We start from the raw sequence: 23,303 nt of genomic DNA, 5'->3' as shown, positions 1-23,303 counted from the left end.
ACAGATGATTGCAAACTGGGAGCCATTATTGATTCTCCAACTGATGTAGACATTCTACAAAAAGGTCTCACTGACACCAATGACTGGTGCCAGAACCATGGCATTGAGCTCAATGCCAAAAAGTGCATTGTCATTCCCTTTGGGAAAAATTCAGTGCCCGTGAACTACCACCTAGGAGGTAGTCCACTAAACACCGAAGGTGTGATAAGAGACCAGGGGACACAGGTTGACAGCAACCTCTCCTTTGATAACCACATTGCCATTGTAGTCAGAAAGCTCTTCTATGTGGCACATCTCATTACAAAAAGATTCTCGTACAGGAAGAAAGAGATCATAATCCCTCTCTACTCGTCCCTCATTAGACCTGTTATAGAATACAATGCCTCATTTGGTATGTACCTCACTAGACACCTACAACAACTGGAAAGGCCACAGAAATACCTCACTAAGAGGATCTTTGGCCTTAGACACATGCCCTATATGGACAGACTCAAAAAACTCCAGCTATACTCTGTCGCTTATCGCCTACTTAGAGGCGATCTCTGCTTGACCTACAAAGCCATGTCTGAGCCAGAGCTGCTAGATATGCTACACCTAAAGAAATCCCAATCCCTCTCTGCCACACACTCCAGGGACCTAAACCTCATTACCACAATAAACAGAACATGCTTGAGGGACAGGTTCCTAACCCAGAGACTTCCCATACTCTGGAACAAACTTCCCATTCATTTCAAGCAGAGCACTTTACTGGCCCTCTTTAAGAGAAATCATGACAAGTGGATGGGCAATAGGAATTTCATTCCGGGAATCACTTCAGTGGCCTTGGTTGACAGGGGCACTGGGAACTAACTTTGGACGCCATGATGCCAGGGAATCTTCTTGGGCTAGGCTTATATAGGCTCCAGGGCCATTAGCCCACTACACACCTATGAACCTGTGAACCTATAAAGGTGGCAATTCAAGTGAAGTAACAGATTACCAACCTATTGCTATACTCTCTCCTATCCCAAATTCTTGAAAAATGTTTTCAGCATCAACTACAGCAGTATACCTCCTGGATAATAACCTCATCTCTAATACCCAACATGGCTTCCATCCTGGCCAAAGTACATCCACAGCCCTATTATCTTCCACTGATAATGTAAATAAAGCAAGAGGCTCTAGAAAACTGGTATCAGCATTATTTCTTGTCCTCTCTAATGCTTTTGATATGGTCCGTCACTCTGGACTTCTCTCTAAACTCTCCAACCTGGGCATTTCATCCCCCACTGTTAAATGGTTTACCAGCTACCTCCCTAACAGACAGCAATCAGTAAAATGGCAAGGGGCTACCTCACCACTGCTGCCTAACACAATAGGCGTCCCACAAGAATCTGTTCTTGGACCTCTACTCTTTAATATATTTATCAATATTGTGCATGCAGCTTCTGGACAAGGTACTCTTATTCAATACACAGATGACTCCCCCATCCTCTGCTCCTCTTCCACTCTAACACAACTGCTGCTAAAAACCCAGCATGCCTTCATCTCAGTCGAAACATGGCTCGCTACTTAACTCATACTCAACACAAACAAAACTAAGCTCCTCCTTTTCACACCCAAATCACTCACCCCGACAAAACATTGTTCAAAATATTTTCTTTAAATGAAACTAAAATTGAAATAGTTTCCCAAACCAAATGACAAGGTGTGACTACTGATGACAAACTAAAGTTTGATGTATATGTTCAAAGTAGCATCAAGAAAACACATCAGAAACTTGGCTTATTATATAGGAATAAGTATTTTCTGAATACTTCTGTTAAAATCACACTAGCCAAATCATACCTCTTGCCCTCTGTACTTTATGGAGTCCCAGTCCTGATCAACCTACAAACCTCCTTAAAAGCCAAATTAGAAAGCTGCTATAACAAAATTGCAAAGTTCACATTGAATGCCAAAACACTCCACACACCACTGCAATACTCTACAGTCTATCAACTGGCTTGAACTTCCCAATCTTCTCTTCTACTGCCATCTAATAACCACACATAATATTATTCACAAGCCTCTATACTGTCCAGCCATCAGTCATTTACTTGACCTGCACATCCCAAACAGAAATCTCAGGTCCAGAAACAAACAGCTCCACCTCCAAACCTTCCACTTCTTCCAGCCAAAGTCTCTACTCCTACTCTGTTACTAAAGCTTAGAAGTCCCTACCTTTTAACATCAGAACAGTAACTAATCTTTCTTCCTTTAAATCCTTCCCCAGCCTGGATAAAACTGAATGTTTGTACTCTCTGTACACTCTCTCACCTTAGTGTCTCTATCTACTCTTTATTCACAACTCCTATCTCTCTTTCTCTGCTCTTCTGTCTCCTCCTCCTTACTTATCTAGCCTTTCTCCTTTGAGCACATCTTTACGACTTAAACGATTTCAGCAGTATGTCTTCCCTCCCCACTCGAACTGTGTATCCTCTTGCCCCCCGACCTCTTGTATTCCACCTTTCTCTCTCCAACAGCTCTATCACATTATTTGACTGTACTTTACACCTTTCTTTTGTCCCTTTTAAAGTATTTGACACCCAATTATTAACCTCGAAGCACAAAACAGTCTCTTTCTCAAGTAACCTTCTCTCTCTCTCTTTTGCATCTCCACATTAAAACACTGAACTAGAATGCCTTTTCTATCACAAGACTGTACTACATCATTAAGACTGTACTATAATACCTTTTGTACCTTAAAGAACGTATTGTACTACGTGCTTCTCACGTCTTACTGTAACTGTTTTACTGTACTGTACTGCTTTCCTATTACAAGTTCTACTACAACTGTAATTGTTACATATATGTACCTTATGTTTTATGTTTTTGTTTATTCTGTCTTTAAATTTTGTAACGTGGAGCTTTTCTTCACGGGTGTCCGCTGAAAAGGTGCTCTTTTTGGCCCAGTCAGACCTTCCAAGTAAGCATACGGCAAATAAATAAATAAATATTGTGTTGTTTTTACCTTTAATTTTATTTTCACTGTTGGTTGTTAGAAAGGGATAGATTTTGGACAGGCAAGCTCTAGCCATCCCAAGGGGCATAGTCCTTTATAAATTCACACAAACTGCAGAGAGGACAGTGCAGAGCTTATCTAAACAATCCTATCTTGGTTTGTGATTTATTGATCTTTACTGTTAGAAGTGCGACTGTGAGCGATAGTAAGCAGAAGCTACTGTGCACAATGTAAAGGAATTACAGCTTTTGTCTGACTTTCAGAACAACAACTTTACTGTACTTACTGTAATATTTATATATTGCTTGTGTGATTTTTCTCATAGACTTTGATTTAAGTTCGCATAGGTTTCTGTGGTTACTGATTTTGGTTATTTTCTTTTGCAATTTTTTATTTGTTTGAAGCTGAATGTGGATTCCTTAAATGAGTATGTCATTAATGATTTGCTAAAGCACAAATATCTTGTACAGTGTAATAACTGATATGCATTTTAAAGGTGACATCTGATAACACTGGTGATCTGTGTTCTTCATGTCAAAAGTTGGATGATTTGCTTACCATTGTTAGAAGTAAATCTAGACTTACTGATGATGATTTCACTTGTGCAATTGGCACGGCTTAGAGAACTGTTCTTTCATATATTAATGAACGGACTGATGAACTAAATAATATTAGGCAAAGAGCAAACAGAACACATTTAGGAAATGATGCATCTATTTTCTGCAAAGATCATTCAACTCCTGTGAAACAAGACGATACCACTGACAACTCTGGAAGTCTGGATGCAAGTATCCATGAATCTGAGGATTCAGACTGTGTTGAAGGAAATAAAAAACGAAAGAAAGGAAGAAGTTCACAGCAAATAACAAGGAAGAAAAAGAAATGGATAAATGTCTGTAAAGGAAAGAGTACGTGCTAAAAAGGATTCTACTTTGTTATGTAACACAGATTACACGGAATGACAACATTTGTTTTCTATCAGAAAACCTTCAGTTCACAGAAAAATGCATCATTTTTCCAACAGAGAAGGTAGAAAAAAGAGGCAAGGGCAGGTGAAAAGGAAGAAATCAAAACTGAACGTGAAAGGACTGAAGAACATTAATGTAAGAAAAAAAAAACAGAAACACAGATGTTGACTACATGGCTCAAGTTGTGGATGTACAAAGCCAGCTGAGAATTGTATGCTTGCAAATTTTATATGCAATGAAAACAGTGGGATTAATAAGACTAATGATGATGAAGATCATTCCTTTGTAACAGTTGATAGAGCAGATATTACTGTATCAAAAGATGAAGATTCTTCAGATCTGGTCAGAAAAGATATTCTTGTAATTGGAGATTCACTTATTAGAGGACCTGATACTTACATTCGCAAAGAAGATAATGAACATCGAAACGTGTTATGTTTGCCAGGAGCAAAAATAGAAGATGTGAGACAAGCCTTGGAATGCATTAATGTAAGAAAGTACAGATCTGTTTTCATTCATGTCAGTACAAATGATCTCATCTGCAAGGACTCTCTGACTGTTAGTAGGGAACTTAAAGCCCTCTTAGATAATATCGCTTGTACTGGTGTTAGGAGGTATTTTTCACAAATCACCTACAGAAAGGATAGTCAGGTCACCGTGAATGAAAAGATTTTTGGGGTAAATACATACATGGAAAAAATGTCCTATTTTAAAAATTGGAAATGTGTAGAGCATCCAAGCCTAGTTTGGGCACACGTGTTCAGACAGGATGGTGTGCATGTGTCAAGATCAGGGAAGAGAATTTTTGCAGCCGATATTTTGCAATATTTGACAAACACTAAGCAGGATTTTTGCCATGTCAAAAAGTTAACAGTTCACAGTTAGCAACATTTGATGCATCTCTCATGGTTGTTAATGCTAGGTGCTTTAATAAAAAAGTTTTTTTTTATTGGAAAATTTGCTACACTTCCACAAGATTGATGTTATTGTTTGTAAAACATGGTTAAAGAACGATTGGAAACCAGTTCTGCCAGGGTATAAATGTTTTTACTGTAACAGACATTCTAATAAACAGTCAGGTGGAGGTGTTATGATATGGATTAAAGATATTTATGAGACCCGTGAGTATTACATGTTCAATGATAACACCAATACTATAGATCGTGTAACTGTGACAATAAAGACGAGCCTGGAACATATAACAATTTTTGTAGTGTATAGACCACCATAGTCAAGTGCTGATGACCTAGAGGAATTAATACATGTCTTGCATGAAACACAGGAGGGAAGAATAATATTAGCTGGTGATTTAAATTTACCAGAGACAGATTGGAATAATTTTGATTCAACAACATTAGTAAGGAAATTATTCACAATGTTATGTTCAGGAACAACAATTTATTTTATTTATTTTATTTTACATTTGTTAACTGGGATAGTCCAACTGGATACATGTCCATTTTCAGTGGAGGCCCGGGGCGAAAAGCTCCAAAGAAACACTAAATATGCAAGACATACAAACAAACAATATATTTTACATGTTTCTAGTACATTCAACCAGACAATATAGATGAGCACACATATTAATAATTCCTTCACAAAGACGTATATAATGATCAATACATATACAAACAATAAGGTATGTTAAATATCTATCTAGAGTCACATCACATCACAATTGCTTCAGATTGTAAAAAAATCTAAAAATCTACCAGGGAACGGAACATACTAGACATTGTTTGTGTTCCTAAAGAAAAGAACAAAAAAATGTTTAATATCAGAATCTAGGCATACAGTGTCAGGGGGATATATTTCCATAAGAAGGTGAGAGGCAAAAAAATATAAGAAATTGAAGACAGGTCAAACTACAACTTTGAAAACAGAAATAAATAAGCTGGACAAACAAACTAAGCATAATGTGAAACGATCAAGAAAAATTTGAAGAAATTTTTTATGAAGATATTGAACATAATAGAAAACCATTTTATAGATACACAAGATGTGGAAGGAGTAAAGACATACAAATTGCTAAACTGTGTGTAGATTCTGAAATTTATTCTCAGACACAACAGATTATAGAAATATTTACAAAATCTTATGCAAAACAGTGTGGCTCCACAAAGCAGGTGATAAGTTATCTTAGGGACATCCAGGTAAACGCAGAAACTGGATTCAAATTAGATTATTTTGAAAAAGAGCTGTGCAAAATGGATCCAAACAAAGCACCTGAAAGAGACAGAATTAGTAATGACCTGAGAACACTTCAGGAAGAACTTAGTGACTGTACCATTATATCTGTTATTCACTAGGTCATATAAATATGGGGAGACTCCTCAAGATTGGAGACATGTGCTTATTAAACCTGTTTTTAAGGGAAAGGGGAATAAGACAAACCCTTAAGTCTACTTTCATGTTGTGAAAAAATATTGGAGAAGGTAATATTGGATAAGTTATTGTCAGAATTGGATAGGTTGGGACTTTAAACCATATATAAGCACGCATATGTTGAAAATATATCCATTGCCACCTGTAACATGATGCTGTATAACAGTATAATAACAGCTGTGACTGAAAAATTGTACTGTGATGTCATTTATATAGATTTAACTTCAGCATTTGACAGGGTCATACACAAAACAGTGATCAGTAAATTAGAACAGCTAGGTATCGATTTACCCTTGATCTGGTAGATAGCTGCATGGCTTACAAATAGGATATGGTAAGTATCATACAGCATTTGGACAGGTGAAATTCTTGGTTGCAGTCAGGGTGTCCTACAGCTCCCTTAGATTGGGTGGAACATCTGGGATTGTTCTGGTCTGTGGAACAGGATTGGAAAAGGGAATGGAATGTCCTCTGGATATTATTATTAGTACCCACTTGTCTCTTGTGATAGTTTGCAAGGCTTCTGGGCACATAGATAAATGTCCCCCGACTGTCTCCAGAGTAAAGTAGTTGGGCCTCCTTTCAGGAGCGCTGATAAGGGCGTCAGCGAAAGGAATCACGGTCACCCTGGTTATGCGGGCCCCCTCTGCTTCTAGGGTGGCATATACCATTGTTACCTCCCCCTCTGACCCTGGGAAAGGAATCATCCCGTGCTTCCTGGAAAACTCTCTGGATCTTTTGAACCATATTTTCCCACTCTTCTGACCTTTAGGATAAGGTCTTGAAGGTACGGGGAAACTTACTCCAATGGCAGAGAGAGTTTTTCCTTCCTGCTCGCATCGGATGAGAGTGCCTTTTACTTTGGGTCCAAAGAGTGAAGAACCATCAAAAGGGGCATTAGTAAAAGTAGACTTAAAGGGCTCCACAAAATTGCACAAGTGCATCCAGGAGTTTCTCGTAAGGGAAACTCCGGAACCCACTGCCCTGCTTGCTCCATCAGCTGCGTAGGATATCAGCCTCATGGAGGAGTTGACTATGGAATTTAAGGTGGATAGCTGGGAGGAGAACTTCTCATTCACCCCCGCAGTCAATGTACCTTGTAGAGTATTTCGTAGTTCTTTCAGGACATCTCTCTGTAGCCTTGTGAAATGAGTGAGGTAGTTCAGCGATCGAAGAGTAAAGGTTGCTGATGAAAAGACATACTTCCTGTATCTGTCCATCGTTCGAGAGTATTTATTCAGAGGATTAACAGATGAGGATGTCTCTGAAAGTTCCTTCTTGGTGGCTGCTGCCACCACCATAGCATCTACAGGTACCCCCTTAGTGAGGAAAGCCTTTCCCGACGGAGCTGATAAGAATTTGTTTGACCTCCGAGGGACTGGTTCCATTGTGTCAGGTGACTCCAACGCCTTGATCAGGTCCATTAGCTCATCGAAAGGCAGAGACACCCAGGAGGCTGAAGGTTGAAATCCAAAAGCCTTCAGGTACACTAACTCCTCATCAGAAGGGGTGGTGGCCTGCCAGCTACCTCTCTGCTTCAGGATCTCTAGAATATCTGCAAATGAGATATCATCAGAGGCGGACTGTGGGGAGCCTTCCGAATCCTCGAGGTCAGTTTCTGAAGTGAAGGGCTCATCTGGAGAGTCTACATGCTTCCTCTTGCAAGTTCTCTTCAGAGGCGGCTCCTCAGAAGGGTATTCTGGGGTGGCCTCGGAGGAGAAGAGTCCACCCAATGGGGGATCCTGAGACTCTGGATCTTTGTTGTCCTGTGGAATGGGTGGTGCCGAGACAGTAGCTGGTGCCTTAGGGGGACGAGTGCTGGTATCCTTATGTGGAGCTGTATGGGCAGACAGTACACTCCTCATCAGCTCAAGGGCGTATCCCACTGGATTCGAAGACTCCCTCAGCTTTGAGGAGACAGAGGAAGCCACCAGAACCAGCGAGATTGGACCCAAGGCCGATGTAGGAGCTGAACTAACCTGGGCCGACGCTGCAAGGGATAGACTCAGCACCAAAGAAGGTCAGGGCTGAGAATCCCCCTCGGGGCCATCCGGGGAACCCTCAGCTCCCAGACTCTCTGGATGGCACTGAGAGTGTCGGAGCAGAAGTCGGCTCCGTGAACACCGAAGGAGGTCTCAGAATTGACGGATCCATAGTAAGTGGTACCAAGCACTCCGGCTCAGAGGAGGAACAACAGTGGGTACGATAGGTATAGTAGGCTCCAGGACCAAATGGGTCGGAGGTGAAAATAATTTGGTTAGCACCGGCGACGTCTGCGCACCACCCGCCCACATCATCATCAGGTAAGCTCCTGGTGGACCTGGAGAATAGGGATGGAGAACGAGACCTGCGCAAAATGAGAGATCTCAGTGTTGGGGAAAATGGTGAAATATCCATGGACCAGCTCCAAGGAGAGGTACCTTGAGGCTCCGAAGACTTTGGAGCCGAAAAACCAGGCTTGTCAATCAATATAACCCGACAGCTCCGAGGACTGTGGAACCGAGGAGTTAGTAGCCTTAGAAATTTTTGGTAACTTGACTGGCGGCACCGACTGAGCCAATGTAGCAGGTGATTGTCTCTTTTGAGGTTTGTTCTTTTTAGAAGAAGGAGAAGAAGAAGAGGAAGAAGAACTGTGGATAGCTTCCTCAAATGTTGGCTTTAAGAGCCCCTTAAGGATCAATTTGTTTCTCCTTTCGTGTAAAACCCTGGCACTGAAGGAATGACAGAATGTACAATCCTCTTGTAAATGAATAGCTCCAAGGCAATACATACATATGACATGACCGTCAGTAATAGACATTTTTTGTGAACACGTCTGGCATTTTTTGAAGCCCGAAGGCTTATGTTCCCTCTCCTTTGGGTCTTTGGACATGGTAATGATAAAGACCACAATATAACAACAAGAAAATCTACTTACTAAGACTACTAATCTATAGCTAACTACAGGAAACACTGAAGAGACAGATAACAAGGGAAGAAAATAGGGCCGCTAACTAAAACAGCCCTGTTTCCCAGAAAAAAAACACACACCAACTACAAGCCCTCTAACTAAAATGAGTGAAGAGCTCTCTAACTTAAACAAGCTACTGTTAAGCTATACGACAAGACACAACAACAACCACTACAAGGGATACAGTAAGGCCTAAATGATGGCCAAAGGCAGCACCAAAGGGAATAATAGCTATAACAATTTAGATATTATTAGTTCGAAAGCTTACTATGTAACTACAATGCAAGAAAAATCATCTACTGCTATATAGAAAAAGATTAAAGGTTCTAGTAAGGTAATAAGTAGAAAATTTTTCACAACTTAGCCACGGCCAAGAAGAGAGCATCTAACCTTGTAAAGCGGCAAATGAGATCTGCGGAGTTACACCACTGCATTATGGGATACCTACTTGCCACGAGCCAAGTTTGAGGCGTTCAGCTATGTATTCGACTGAGTCGATGTCGAAAATCGGCTCTGAACCCATCATTGTAAGAATGAATGGCGAGATGGACAACAAACATGGAACGTTATGGTGAGTACATAACTTCTTTTTATAGAACTATAGGTTATGTAAAAAGATTTATAAAGTTTAGGACATCAGAAATTATGAAGTCATTGTTTGTTATTTACATTAGACTCAAACTTGAGTATGGAATAACAATATGGAAGCCTTATAAGAAAACAAGCATGAGTAAACTGGAAAGAATACTGCCAAAATATATCAAGGGCATCTATGGATGTGAAAATTTAAGTTAGTATGAAAGAATAAAATATCTGAACTTGTACAGTGTCTTTTATAGATATCTAAGAGGAGATCTTATTCAGTTATATGAAGCATTTAAAGGCAGCTATCTCTGGGAATGTTTGGGGTTATCAAAAAGTACTAGAGAATCATCCGACAACCTATGTAGAAGATTAAATATGGAAACATTCCTACAGTGAGGCTGGGCCAGACCCAGGGGAAGGATGCCCCCCCCCCTCCATTGTAGAAGGAAGTAGCAGTCCACAAAAATCACAAAAACTGATAAGCCAAAGAAGAGCCATAAAGACGACAGAGTGGATTATTGAGGATAGGAAAGAAATTATGTATTGTTACTATTATGCAAAAAGACCAGAATTTCCAGACAAAAGATATACAAAAAGATAAAGAGAGAAATTAGAGAAAAGAAAAATACTTCCACAAGAAAAACTGTCAGAAGCCTAAAATAAAAATCTGTGTTCATTAATACAAGAGATTTGTGAAAAACATTATATAGACCAAGAAACTTTGATCTGTTTGGAAAAAGAAGCACCTGAGGAAGTGCAAAAATATAAACAACAAAAACCTAGAGATTATTGAAAAGTATAAAAAAGAAATATGGGACATGGGAAAGAAAGAGAGATTTGATATGTTGCAGTATTTTTGCAAAGTTGAAAGCCAAATTAATCAATACAAAAAAAAGGCAGCCCCAAAGATATTCGAAGAAAAATACTGGCAAAGGCATCCAGACATCACAAAAAGAGAATGTAGAAAAGAAGATTAGTAAAGTAGAAGTTAAAAAATAGAAGCTGAAGTTATGGAATGTCTGCAAAGTGAAGGATTTGGTGTAGAAGATCTAACACAGGTTACATCACAGCATGATGGAACGAGTCCCCAAAGTACGAAGAAACAGGAGGCTCAGGAGACATCTGAAGAAGAAATATGGATGTGGGAAGGAAGGTGATTTAATGTGGTGTAATATTTATGCAAAGGAGAATGCAATTAATCAATGCAAAAAGAGTAGCAGCAAAGATAACCTCAGAAAATTCAAATCCCATCGAGCTACGCGCTCGAGAGACTTGAACCTCAGCACTGAAATAAATAGGACATGCTGGAGGGACAGATTCATAACCCAGAGGCTCCCTTCACTCTGGAATAAAATCCCAGTCCAGGTTAGGCAGAGTCCCTCATTGACTCTCTTCAAGAGGAATCTTGATGAGTGGATGGGAGATCGTAGGTTTACCCCGGGTATCACTTCTGTGCCACTGTTAGACAGAGGCACAGTATACTAACCTCGAAAAAGGGCATAGCAAAATTAATTTAAAATGGGTGGCGAAAGCCAAACACACTCTGGCTAGGCTTACAAATGCCCTAGGGCAGATAGCCTAGTATGAACCTATGAACCTATGAACCTAAAAGAGAAATACAGGCAAAGGAATCTGGACATGGAAAGCTTTACAATACGAAAAATATGAAGACAAAGAGGGAAAAGTAGAAAAGAAGATTAGTAATGGAAAATTTAAAGAAATAGAAACTGAGGTTATGGAGTACTTCCAAAGTGAAGGATTCAGTATAGAAAATCTAACTCAGAAAGCACCACATCAGGATAGAGCAATAGACATCCAAATAAACCAGTGGAACAGGAAGCAATTGGACAGTTGCCATATGAAGATATTTGGGAGCCTTCCACAGGAAACCAGTATAAACTTTCACTTGAAGCTGGAGAGCAAGGGAAGGAACAGGAAACTGTGGTAACTCTAACATAGTCAATGTTGGAGTAATAGGCCAGTGAGTTCTCATACAATGAGCAACGGATGAAACTGAAGAGAATGTGCCACAGGAAGATGCTACAGCACTCTTTATCGAATGCTCGCAAGAAATGGAGAACAAAAAATGTGCTCCTAGTTTAGAAGAAAATAAGCTGAGAAGAGTTGCTTGATTTAATAGAGATAGATAGATATATTAAGATCAATGAAAGAAATAGACCGCAGAAGGTCAATAAAACCCAAAAGGTCAGAGGTTTGATAAAACAAAGGAATACAGCAATTAGGACTGTCTATAGAGATCCATGCGATATAACACAATCAGAATACATTACTGTGCAGCTAGATTAATAACAGATAAAATCCAACCACAAGAACATGGGGTAGTAAGGGAAAGGAAGGGGAGAAATTGAATACCATCATGGAAATATCAAATAGAGAAAATTATAAAGCAAATAAGACAAGAAGTGTCACTGTTAGAAGAGTATAGAAAAGGGGATAGATCAACAAAAATACTCAGAAAGATAGACATGATAAAAGCAATGTTCAGTATTATAACTGATCAGGATTTATCTTGCACTATTGCATATAATAAACTAAAAATCTCAGCACAGGCAGAAAAACTTAGAAGATACACAGATAAATATAAAGGAAAAGTACAAAATAAGCAATTTATTGATGACCCTAAAAAGTTCTATAGAGAATTGGGAAACAAGGTAAAAGGAATTAAAAGACCATCCTAAAAAGAAGAAAGATGTACATTTTGGAGAAGTATCTATGAAGACCGTGTGGAACATAAAGATGCTAAATGGATAGAAGAAGTAAAAGAAAGAATAATAGAATAAAAGAGTAGGGAACGTATCACCATCGAACGTATCATCATGGATCTTATAAACAATGACATTGGTAATCTCCAAACTCAGGACCCCACCCAGTTTGAGTTTGTAAAAGACAGATCATGTCTCCTAAACCTGATAGACTTCTTTGAAGTGGTCACCAAAGCCGTAGATGAGGGTAAGGTGGTTCACACAGCCTACCTAGATCTCGCCAAGGCTTTCAACACCATCCCCCACTCTGGAATTATAGACAAACTCACTAAACTAGGTATAAATCCCTATGTCACAAGATGGGTTGCCGACTAGCTCACTGACAGAACCCACACTGTGAAAGTAGCAGACTCCAAATCCAACTTCAGACCAGTGACAAGTGGAGTACCACAGAGTTCAGTCCTGGGTCCTCTCCTGTTTGGTATGTACTTCTCTAAAGTACAGGCTAACACAGAAGGTCTTTGGCTAAGGAAGGTCGCAGATGACTAACTAGGAGCCATAATCAAAACTCTAAAAGATGTGGACATCCTACAAAAGGGCCTCGTTGAGACAGATGCCTGGTGTCAAAGCCATGGCCTCAAGCTCAATGCCAAAAAGTGCATTGTCATCCCTTTTGGTAAAAACTCTGTACCCATGAACTACCACACAGGCAGTAGTCTACTTAACACTGAAAGTGTGATAGGAGACCTTGGGACACAGGTGGACAGTAGTCTCTCCTTTGATAATCACATTGCCACAGTAGACAGGAAATCCTTCTACGTGGCACACCTCATCACAAAAGGTTTCTCATCCAGGAAAAAAGAAGTCATTGTTCCCTGCTACTCATCACTCATTAGGCCCATTATAGAGTACAATGCCCCTTTTGGTATGTACCTCACAAGACATCTACAACAACTGGAAAGGCCGCAGAAATGCCTCACAAAGAGGATTACCAGCCTCAAACAGATGCCCTACGCAGACCGTCTTAAAAAAACTGCAGCTTTACTCCATCGCATATCGCCTACTCAGAGTCGATCTCTGCCTAACATACAAAGCTGTGTCAAACCCAGAGCTTTTGGACATGCTCCACTTAAAGAAATCCCAATCCCTCCGAGCTCCATGCTCTAGGGACCTAAACCTTGTCACCACAATAAACAGAACATGCTGGAGGGATAGATTCCTGTCCCAGGGACTTTCCATACTCTGGAACAAACTACCTATCTATATCAAACAAAGGTCCTCATTAGCACTCTTCAAGAAAAATCTTGATGATTGGATGGGAGATAGGAAATTCACCCCGGGGATCACTTCTGTGGCTCTGCTCAACAGTGGCACAGGAAAATAATTTTCTTGGGTGGCGAAAGACAGGGTACCTTTTGGCTAGGCTCATATAGGCTCTAGGGCCAATAGCCTAGTACCTACCTATGAACCTGTAAGTTTAAAGGAAAGGTACAGGATATGAAATGGAATCAAGTAATAGCCAGAAAGATTGAGATAAAGTTAAGAAAAGCCTCCAATTGGAAAACTCTAGGCCCAGATGCAGTACCTAACTTCAGCCTAAAAGTATTAACATCTTTGCATGAAAATGTAGCCATGAGTAAGAACTATTTATATGCACACCCTGAACAGACACCAACCTGGTTAACAACAGGAAAAACAAAGCTCCTACAAGAGTGAACCTGCAAGTTATCCTAAAAATTATAGATCAATAACTTGGCTTCTGATGATATATAAACTATACACTGGAATTGATGCTGATAGAGTTTATAGTGATTTAGAAGAAAATTCAATCATGGCAACAGAACAAAAAGGTAAGAAAAGAAAGTGATATGGAACAAAGGATCATCTGTTACTAAATAGTCATAATGGAGAAATGTAAAAAGGGAAAGAATCTAAGTATGGGGATGGACTGACTGCAAAAAAGCATTTGATAGTTATTCCACATGCATGGATAAAAGAATGCTTAAAAATGTATAAGATACACACTACACTGATTTTATTTATTTATTTTATTTTATTTTACATTTGTTGACTGGGCTAGTCTGACTGGATACATGTCCATTTTCAGCAGAGGCCTGAGGAGAAAAGCTCCACCATATATTAGCAAATAATAAAAACAAAACAAAAATTGCACAATAAGATACAAATTGTAAGCATGTAGAGAACTATTCCCATGTTGCATAGTAACAGTGCAAAAGCAATTTAGCAAAACTATAACATACAATGATGAATTCTATTCACAAATTCTTTGCAAGAGTAGGAATAGTACAATCAAAAAGAAAGAAAGTAGTAACTCACACAGGACTCTGTTCATCTATTTACAGTATTAACAATTATGATAAACGTTTTGTGCCAGGGCACTAGTTTTAAGAAGCAGATTTGTACAGCTGGGAGCAACATGTCGATTTAGGTAAGAGCTGAGATAACAGGTTGCAGTAATAAACAAGTATAAAGGTTACAGTAATATGACAAGTATAAAGAGAGGTTGAGATTATGGGAAAAAAGTAATATCCAAGTGGATGGTAGAAGAGCTACAGAGGAGGGGTAGTACTAGTGATAGGGACAAATAGAAGAGTAATGGAGAGAGCAGAAAGGAGAGTTAGATGCTGAGGTCAGTCAGGATTCGAGCAAGGGCAAAGCCAGTGAGATTTCAGGTAGTTCCTTAATTGTTTCTTGAAAAGATTTGATGAGTCTAGAGTGGTCAGTTCTATGGGAAGTTTATTCCAGTATGAGCCAATGGCATTTGTAAACAAGGAGTCCCCAGCTTTGTTGTGTATTTTGAGAGTGGTTACTAGTAGTTTGTTAGCTGAGCGAAGGGAAGTAAGATTCCTGTAAGGGACAACAACGTTATTTAGTATGGGTGTATTAGAAGGGTAGTGGAGAATTTTATAGGTGATAACTAATTGATGTAGGAGAATAGGATTGTGAAGTTCAAGCCAGTCAAGCTTTTTGAGATTAACACAATGATGGGTGCAAAATGGGGAACCTGTGGCAAACCTGGCAATGCTATGGTAGGCTGTCGCAATTACATTACAGTGATGATGAAACAGTGGTAGACCACTCTGCAATTAAGCCATGATAAAGGAAAAATTATTATTCCAGGGATAAAAATTCAAAGGGGGATATTCCTGGGTGACTTTCTGTCACCACTTCTATTCTGTCTTGCCCTTAACCCTTTAAACTGTCTGCTTAACAGATTAGGTCATGGCTATAATTTGACTCCTAGAAAACAAAAAAGTGTAAAGATCTCTCATCTTCTCTTTGTCGATGATTTAAAACTGTACAGCTCATCAGATGAGGAACTGGAAGCAAAACCGTAAGCAGTCAAAACGTTTTCAGATGATATAATAATGTCATTTGGTCTTGATAAATGAGCAAAAGCTACCTTTAAAGCAGGAATACTGCAGCACCAAGAAAACATCAGTTTGGGACAAGAATGCGATATAAAAGAACTTGAGCAAGAGGGAGTGTATAAATATTTGGGAATTGATGAAAGATCAACAATAAAACTTGAACAAATATAAATAAAACTTAGTAAGGAATATTTTAGAAGACTTAATCCTGAAAATAGCATTGACATCTAGGAACGAAATTCAAGCTATAAACCAGTTTGCTCTTCCTGTCCTAACTTACAGTTTTGGAGTGATTGACTGCCCCCAAAACATGTTGGATAGATTAGACAGGAAAACAGAAGGATGCTTCATGCTCACCAAATGATTTATAAAATTCAGTGCATACCAAGATTACATATTTCATGTTCTGAAAGAGGTATGGGCCTCCTTGAAATTGATTACATGTATAGATCTGCAGTCGTGGGACTGCGCACATATTTGCTGACCTCACAAGACCCAAACATAGTGCAAGTTTTAAAACATAAGGAGAATACATCTAAGTCTAGCAGAAGCATATCAGTGTCAAGCAGGAATGGAAATCAAACCAGAAGTAGATAAAAAGCAGGCAGCCAGCAGCAACTGAATGTGCCAAAAAACAAAAGAAAGTATATAAGGAGAAGGATCAGATGAGAAGGCAAGAAATATGGAAAAGGCATAAATATAGTTGCAACTTAAGTATAGAAAAATTCTGAAAGAACGTCATGTTGATTAGGATCGAATGCAAGAATGGTTAAGGAGAGGCAAATTCAAACCAAAAGATGAAAGTTTAATATTGGTGGCCCAAGATAGTGGGCTACATACATGTTAGTTTACAAAGTCCATTGAACATGTGGGAGAAAGACAAATGTAGGTTTTGTAAAACAGAGTTGGAAACAGTCGCACATCGTGTTGCTGGTTGTGACATACTAATGGCAGGATTGTATACTGAAAGGCACAGTAATGTGGCAAGACTGTTGCACTAGGGATTTTGCAAATATTATGGGATTGAAGTGGCTGAGAAACACTGGAAACATGAGCCACAAAGCATCATAGAAAAAGATGAAGTCTACATCACATGAGATCATCCATTACCAACAGTTCAAAAGATAGATGTGAGAAAACCAGATATAGTGGTCCATGAAAAGAAGACAAAAGTAGCATTGATCATTGAAATCACTACGCCCAGCGACTACAGTGTCTTGTGTACAGAGACACAAAGTCATAAAAAATATAAAGATTTGCAGGCAGAAATGAGAGCAATGTGGAAGAAAGATACCCAGACAGTTCCAATAGTAGTAGGAGCAATGGGTCTTATAAAAAAAGAATCTACAATTGTATTTAGATATGTTACCAATACATGTAACTCCATATGAACTGCAGAAGGAGTCATTACTGGGCACATTGCAGGTGCTGCGAAGAGCACTTTTGCCTTACATCAAAGACTGAAACAATATTAATTTTGTGAACTTATCGTGCTTTGACTTAGGAATGGGGTCTATTCCCGTCATGGTATTAGAAACCCAAAAGATTTGGAGAAATTAAAAAAAGATTCTATAGGAATGAGAAGTGTACTAACTGGTTCTATGAGAGAGCAGCTGATGCATGGAACAGACTACCAAATTACATTAAAGCAAGCACTACTTTAGATATTTTTAAGAACAGCTTGGACACTTATTATGGGAACAAGTGATGTTAAGTTGTATATCTCGCCTTCGTTCTTGCTGGTTGGGTTTGGGAGCCGATCCTTGGCTCCGACTTGGCCATCTTCAATAACTCGAGAGCTTTTTACTGGCTCGAGGCTACCCCTTATCCCATAATGCCTAGAGATAGCTACTCAGATCTCGTTTGCCCCTTCAGCTACGAGGTGTCGTTTTTCTGGCTTAGGCTCGTATAAAGTTTTTTGTATAACTTTCTTCACTAGAATTCAACCCTTCTAGTATTTTATTATTGACGATAGTCTTGTTTTGTGATAGATAGTTGTTTAACTTGTAGTATCCCTCCTTTTTCTTGTAGAACTCATTTAACTTAGAGAGTTTTTCCCCACCCCACCCCCCACCTCTTCTTGTCAGGTTAGCCGTTTAAGTCAGAGACTTTCCTTCTGCCTTTCTCTTAAAGGATAGCCGTTTAAGTTAGAGGCTTTCCTATTATCTTAAAAAAAAAAAACTTTAGCTATTGTCTTTATAGTAGTGTGTTTTTTTGTAGACTGTATATTGCTTCTGGTTGTTATTGTTATAATTGTTTTTCCTTCTACTTTCAAAGATGTCAAAGGAATCCAAGGTTCCTGGGTTCAAGAAGTGTGACTCATGCTGTCAGAAAATGTCTCTGACAGATGGGCACACTTCTTGCGTCTGTTGTTTAGGTGCTGTGCACCTGCAGGACTCTTGTTCTATTTGCCATGCCTTTAGTCCAAGTCTTGCAGGAGTGTAAGAATAAGCTTATTTGTAGGGGTCTTTTAAAACCCCAGGATTCACTGGCCAAGAACTCACAGCCTGTGAAATCCACTAAGCGGTCAGCTCCCAGTTCGGAGCTGTCTTCGGTTCGGGATTTACCTTTCATGTCGGTTTCGGCTGGCACCGACAAAACAATCTCCCCGTCGGCTCCATCAGAGGCTTCGGAGCCACACGAGTCTGAGGTCCCCTTCACTAGAATCGGTGCATTCAGCTCCTTGGTCTCCTTTACTTCAGAGCGAGTGTAGTCACTGATCCTCTCACTCCTCTCGATCCTCAAGGCTGTTGGATCACGATGTGGAGAGAGTGGTCAGTAGGTTGCTAAAGTTGCAGGCACTAGCCAAATTGTTGTCCAGCCCTCCTCAACAGGTATCGGCTCCATCCACTTCTCTCAATGTTCCTCCTCTGACTCCAATGAGTTCGGAGCCGGAGTTCGTTAGAGTTCGAGTAGTGGAACCGTCGGCTCTGATAACTCTTATCTCCTTCGGTTCCAACGTCGGCTCCGATTCCCTCGGTGGTGCCTTCCATCAAGGGATCTGGGCGCCGGGGCTCCCTCGTCAGCTCCGAGGGGGCGAGTGGCATCGGACCCGTGTCCTACCCTGCTCTCCCTCTCGGAGCTTCGGCGCAGGTGAGCTCAGCTCCTACATCGGCCTTGGAGCCATCTCCCTTGGTGCGGAGAAAGATTCCAATTTCTTCAGAACCGGAGCTTTCTCTGCATTATGGCAGGGACGCCTTCGATGTTATGCAGAGTGTGCTGTCCCCTGAGTCAGCTCCACTATCAGCCCCACCAGCTCCGCCCCCTGTAGTGCCTGTGCCAACCTCTGCTCCTCCTCCAGACCCCAAGCGTGGGGAACCTATGCTTCAGGACACCCCATTGGGTGTTTCCTCCTCTTCTGAAGCCTCTCCTGATCACTCAGAAGAGCCCCCTCGGAAGAAAAAGTGTAAGAGGAAGCATATTGACCCTCCTGAGTGTGTCACTTCTGATACAGACTTAGATGATTTGGAAGGGTCCCCAAGATCCCCCTCTGAAGATGTTTCCTTTGCGGACATCCTAGAAATGTTTAAGCAGAGGGGGAACTGGAATCCCCTAGCCCCGTCTGAGGATGACTCTGTATTTCTGGATGCCTTCAGTTCCCGACCTTCCACCTCCTGGGTGTCTCCACCTTTTGATCCACTTATGACAGTGGTGGCTCAAAAGGCTTGGTCAGCTCCAGATACAGTGGAACCAACTCCGAGGAGACCTAGTAAATTTATTACAGAACCCCAGGATAAGCAGTTCCTTTCGAAAGGTGTCCCTGTTGATGCTATGGTGGTAGCAGCAGCCACCAAAAAAGAGTTAGCGGAGACCTCTTCGTCTGTCCATCCACCTAACAAGGAGTCTAGGATGATGGACAAATATGGGAAGTGAATGTTTGCTTCAGCGACCTTCTCTATGAGGTCACTGAGCTACATGTGTCATTTTACCCGGCTTCAAAGGGATCTCCTTAAAGAGCTCAGAGATACCCTCCAAGATCCAACAACTGAGGGAGCACAAGCCAAGGTAGCTTACCAGCTAGCGACGCTTAATTCTGTTGTTAACTCCTCCATGAGGCTCATTTCCTATGCAGCCGATGGGGCGAGTAGAGCCGCTGGTACCAGGGTGGCCCTTAGGAGGCATGCCTGGATGCGGTTGTGTAACTTTGCGGAACCCTTTCGAGTGTCCTTCACCAACACTCCCTTTGATGGTTCCTTTCTTTTTGGACCACAGGTGAAAGACACTTTGACTAGGTGTGAGCAAGAAGACAAGACTCTCTCTGCCATGAGAGTCCGTTTTTCTATTCCCTCTAGACCCTACCCCCAAGGGTCAGAAGAGTGGGAAGATGTGGTTCTGTAAATCTCAGGGAGCCTTGCCTGACACACGTAGTGATTTTTCCTGCAGAGGCAGAGGGGGAAACAATAATAATAGATGCCGCCCTCATAGCAGAGGGGGTCCGCAGAACCAGGGCAACAGAGAATCCTTCTCTGATAAGCCCTTTCAGCATCCCTGAAGGGTTGCCCGGCTGCTCATCTCTGGAGGCAGTCGGGGGAAGACTTTCGCTGTACCCAAAAGCCTGGCGAAGTTTAACACAAGACAGATGGGTACGGTCCGTTATATCCGGAGGTTACAAAATTGCCTTCCATCAACCCCCTTTGCAATCAAGGAAGACCCTCCCAGATGTTCCACCCAATCTGAAGGAGCAGAACTTCAAGAAAAAAGAGCCATCCAGGACGTCCTGGCAGAACAGCACGGATACGGAACTTACTCAAGGTTCTTTTTAGTACCAAAAAAGACAGGGGACTGGAGACCGATTCTGGATCTCAACAGACTAAACAGGTCTGTGCAAAGAACGAAGTTTCAGATGGTCACACTACAGTCCATTCTACCCTTTCTGGGTCAGGACAATTGGATGTGCTCTATAGATCTTCAGGACGTGTACTACCATATAAAGATGGACAGGCGCTCCAGGAGATATCTTCATTTCCGGCTGGGGGCCTGTCATTATCAGTTCAGAGCTCTGCCCTTTGGTCTCACCACAGCCCCCAGGGTGTTCACTAAATGTATGGCAGTGGTCACGGCTCACCTGAGACGTCAAGGATTCCAGGTGTTTCCGTATCTAGACGACTGGCTCATTACTGCTACCACCAATCATCAACTCATACAAGCATGGGACTACACAATCACAATCTGCTCACAGCTCGGCATCACAATAAATTTAGAAAAATCTGCCTTGTTGCCCTGTCAATCTATCACTTACATAGGAGCAAACTTAGACAAAAGGGATATGTTTGCAAGGCTACCACCAGAAAGGGTGTCCGCAATTCATCAGCAGGTACAGGTTCTGATGCAGAGCAAAAGGATCCAAGTCAGGTAGGTCCTTCAAACTCTGGGTTCCATGGCAGCAGCCATTCTTCTAATCCCACTGGTGCGCTTTCATATGAGGATTCTTCAGTGGCTTCTGTTTATGCAGTGGTCTTTCCAAGAGCTACCCATGACTTACAAGATCATGATCACGGATGCATGCAAAAGGCATCTTTCTTGGTGGATGGTCTCCCCACTAGTTTCTCAGGGCAGACCTTTCATACAACCCCCTCCGGTAGCCACAGTGACGACAGATGCCTCCCTGATAGGGTGGAGGGGGCATTATCTGGGCAGGACAGTCCAAGGCACATGGCAACCTCACGAGTACCATCTGCACATAAATGTCCTGGAAATGAGAGCCGTGCTCCTGGCCTTGCAAGACCTTCAAGACTCTCTTCCTTCTGGGACCATTGCTATTCAAATGGACAACATGTCAGTGGTGTGGTACATCAACAAGCAGGGCGGAACCAGGTCCTACCCCCTGTGTTGAGAAGCACTCAGACTTTGGCAGTGGGCGATTTCCTCCCAAAGTTTTCTGATTGCGACGCACATCCCTGGGAGATCCAACGTCATAGCGGACAGGCTCAGTAGAGCTATTCTAATGCCTCATGAGTGGTCTCTGAATCAGGAAGTTGCGAATCTTGTTTTTCACAAATGGAGACAGCCTTGCTGCGATCTCTTTGCCACCCCCTTCAACAGCAAATGCAGCAACTACTTCTCCCTTCTTCCACTTCCGGGTCACACACACAGAGATGCTGTAGTCCATGATTGGCCCCAGGGACTTCTTTATGCCTTTTCTCCATTCCCTCTGATACCCAAACTTATACAGAAAGCAATATCGTTGGGTTGCAAAATGATCCTCATTGCTCCCTACTGGCCTTGACAGATATGGTTCCCGTTCCTGCACCGTTACCTTCTCGATCAACCCTGGACTCTGGACCCAATTCCAGACCTCCTGGTTCATCAGTCAGGCGGGTTGCATCAATCCATCAAAACTCTCCAGCTCACAGCTTGGTTGCTCCACTTCCAACCTTAGCCAGGCTTCCCAGCATTTCCCCAGCAGTCCGTGACATTATCGTGTCCTCTCACAAGTCTACAATGAGGAAAACTTATGCTAGCAAATGGAAACATTTTTCTTGTTGGGCAAAGACTAGGAATGTGGATCCCTTTTCAGCCCCAGTCCACGAAATCTTGGAATTCCTAAATCAACTGTTTCATTCCAGGTCCACTGCTTCTACGATCAGGGTACAAATGGCGGCCATTTCTAACTTTCATGTTGGTTTTTCGAACTCTAACATTATGTCTCATAAGCTATATAAAACTTTTTTGAGAGGGGCAACTCTTCTTAGGCCTCTAGTGAGAGATCCTCCTCCTCCTTGGGACCTTAATTTAATCCTAACCTCCTTAGTTCTGCCCCCTTTTGAACCAGCAGCGTCCTGAAGTATCAAGTTCCTATCTTGGAAGACACTCTTTCTGGTAGCTATTACTTCAGCCATAAGTGTCTCCTCCGAACTTCAGGTGCTATGTGTTCGTCCTCCATACTTGGTTTTTCATAAGGACAGGGTTGCTCTGAGGACTAATCCCTCATTTCTCCCTAAAGTCTGTCCAGAAAGTAATTTAAACCAATCTATAGATCTTCCTGTGTTTTTCCCTAATCATACCAACAAGGCAGAATACAAACTACACCAATTGGACGTTCATAGGCAATTGCATTTTTACCTGCACAGAACTAAAGAAGTAAGGAAATCGGACCAACTATTCCTCTCTTATGCCTTGGGCAAACAAGGTCTCCCAGTTTCCAAGGTAACCTTGTCCAGATGGTTGTCACACACTATTTCTTTCATTTATCAGTTAAGGAACAAACAATTACCTATTAAACCGAAAGGTCATTCTACTAGGGACTTGGCCACCTCTGTAGCCTTCCAGTCTAGGTTGCCCATGGATTCCATCTGTGCAGCTGCCATGTGGACAAAC

The sequence above is a fragment of the Protopterus annectens genome, chromosome 4.part0 (genome assembly GCF_019279795.1).
Source record: "Protopterus annectens isolate FY-2018-M chromosome 4.part0, PAN1.0, whole genome shotgun sequence".
Classification (NCBI taxonomy): Eukaryota; Metazoa; Chordata; order Ceratodontiformes; family Protopteridae; genus Protopterus; species Protopterus annectens.
The sequence above is the reverse complement of the archived record's forward strand: the minus strand, read 5'-3'. Positions refer to the sequence as shown.